Genomic DNA, 2,842 nt, shown 5'->3' with positions numbered 1-2,842 from the left:
AAAAAAAAAAAAAAATTCTTCTCACACGGACTATTGCTAATCTGTTTTCCCTTGCTCTATACTTACAATAAACTCATTGAAACGTATTTAACATTTTCCAACTAGCTACTTGGCTAAAATATCTTGACATGCAATCACATGCACTCAAAATCATTTATCACTTAACTCAACTTCAATCAACACTTAAATACTCAACCACTCAATCACTCAATTAACAATTCACTGACTCTCTATGTTTAGCCAACTCCTCATGCGGGGTAATTATCTTATTTTAAGAATCATCAAATATGGGGAGTTTTCTCAGGCCTATTATGATGGTTTTGATTTTGATGCCTTCTCCAAGTACTGCGGTAGCTGCAATTATCATCGCAAGCACCTCTTCCGAGGGTTGGGATGTTAGAGTAAACTACAAGATATTTATATGCAACTTTGGGGATTCTGGATTCTTTTATTGAGGAGAAAAAATTGCTAAGACAATTAAAAGTGGTGGGCAAAACAAAATTCAAAAAATTTTGTAAATACAGTGTTTGAATCAGGTTTTTGATAATAGAAATAAATTCAGCGCCATCAAAAAATTTCTAAAACACCTAAGATTATTAATTTTGACCACTTTTATTTAGATTTAGCAAAACTCTACCACATTTTTTGAAAATATTACCAAAATTTCCATAAATTTTAAGATTAAAAAACATAATGGTCAGAGTAATGCGTCCGAATATCAATCTGCCCGGCTTCTTCCAGAAGCCCCGTGTGCAGAAGCTGTGGAGCACTCATGCCAACTGGATGGGCTTCATAGCTGTCACCACGGACGAGGAGCCCCGTGTGCAGAAGTTGTGAAGCACTCATGCCAACTGGATGGGCTTCATAGCTGTCGCCCCGGACGAGGAAGAGATCAGAAGGCTCGGGCGACGGGATATCGTTATATCGTGGAGAGGGACTGTGACGTATTTGGAATGGGTCGTGAACCTTATGGATTATCTGAGGCCGGCGGAAATGAACTACGTGCATCCCCATCCAAACGTGAAAGTCGAGTCGGGGTTCTTGAATCTCTACACGGCCCGGGAACGGGACTTTCGGTTCTGTAAAAATAGCGCACGGGATCAAGTCCTATCAGAGCTCAAGCGACTGCTGCAAAAATACAAAGGCGAGAAGTTGAGCATAACAATAACGGGCCACAGCTTAGGGAGCGCGTTGGCCGTAATTATCGCCTACAATATCGCAGAATTGGGGTTGAACCTCCCGTAGAGCGACGATCAGGCGGAGTCGATTCCCACAACGGTGTTCTCATTCTAGGGGCCGAGGATGGCTAACACGGCGTTCAAGGATCGGTGCAAGGAGCTGGGTCTCAAGTTTCTGAGAATGGTGAACGTGCACGACAACGTGCCGAAGGTCCCCCGGATTCTATTCAACGAAAAAATCAAGGTTATGAAGCAGTGGATCGATAGGCTTCCGTGGAGTTACAATCATGTAGGTGTGGATCACACACTTTCCCCATTCCTAAAGCCCACAAACAATCTCTTGTGCTTTCATAATCTGGAGGCCCTTTTGCACCTCCTGGACGGATACCATGGGCGGGAACACCGCTTCCTTCTGTCGTATGCTCACGATCCAGCTATGGTGAACAAGTCATGTGATTTTCTGAAGGAACACTACCTGGTTCCTCCCTTCTGGAGGAAAGACTCCAACAAAGGACTGATCCAGAACTCAGAGGGAAGGTGGGTTCAGCCTGACAGAATCAGAATCATCGAAGAGCCCCCAACGGATCTGGACCACCATGAGACCACCCACCATTCTGATAATCAGATGCATCCTGACGTCGCCATTAATGGCAATTCTTCGCCATCATCCATGTAGTATCGCCATTAATGGCAATTCTTCGCCATCATCTATGTAGTAGCATCTTTACATGCCATCATCATTGTTCTTTCTCCTTGGCGCAGGCAAGCAACCTGCGGCCTTGGGAAAAGAACAGCAGCCCCCTTCGCCATCGGCTCGAATGTGAGCGATAAGGCAGTTATCTACTTGTTTACTCCAGGCCCATTTGTTAGCATGAGCCTTCTCACAACACGAAGATCTCCCCCATCTTTTCACAGGTGGAAGAATAATGAATATTAGCTAGATTACATGGCGGCCAACGAATCTAGCTGCAGTGTCGTGAGGCAAAGCCTAACCATAAAAAATGTTTTCGGCGTAATTATCACATCTAAAAGTCGCGGTATTATTTTAAATAAAAGTGGTGGTATTATTTTAGAAGTAAATTTTTTTTATAGAATGTGATGGAAATTGAAATTGATATACAGTTCATTAATTCCAAACCCCTTCCTCCATGGAAAATCAAATCTATGTTGGTAATGCAAAAATGTTCTAATTTTTCAACTTCATATTTCTTGGTTCTTGACATGGTTCATAAAGAACTAACAAAACTTAAAATCCAACATGAGTGAGGTGTATCAACTTTAACACACAAAAAAAATGTTAGACTCTCCCTTGTATGTTAATGAAGGTACCTCATTTTTACTTAATATATAATTAATTTCTATCCAATTTTATAGGTAGGTAATAGTTTGTGTTTTTATTTTTAAATATAAACAATTTATCCAAATTTGGATTGCATTATATCATATATGTCACTCTTAATTTCTTCTTATGTTTACAAAATATAATTATGTGATCCACATTTTGATTTAGTACTCAAAAAGAGACTTTCACTCAGCATAAGTTTTTTTTAAAATCTTTCTCATAAAAAGAAAGCATCCCAGTAATTACAAAATCATTATCCATGTCCACACATATAAACTAAGATAAATATAGAATTTTGTCCCTTAAACTTACACATTTAAAC

The 2,842-nt window shown here is 40.1% G+C and overlaps 1 pseudogene; it reads left to right on the top strand.

Annotated features, from left to right (window-relative positions):
* Positions 1 to 250: 250 nt before the first annotated feature.
* On the top strand, positions 251 to 2,252 carry LOC149228545 (phospholipase A1-Igamma3, chloroplastic pseudogene; annotated as a pseudogene).
* Positions 2,253 to 2,842: the final 590 nt, after the last annotated feature.

This window comes from Pinus tabuliformis, chromosome J (assembly GCF_031772625.1).
Source record: "Pinus tabuliformis cultivar Carrire ecotype Pingquan chromosome J, CPIR1, whole genome shotgun sequence".
NCBI lineage: Eukaryota > Viridiplantae > Streptophyta > Pinopsida > Pinales > Pinaceae > Pinus > Pinus tabuliformis.
This window is presented reverse-complemented; position numbering and strand designations above follow the sequence as displayed.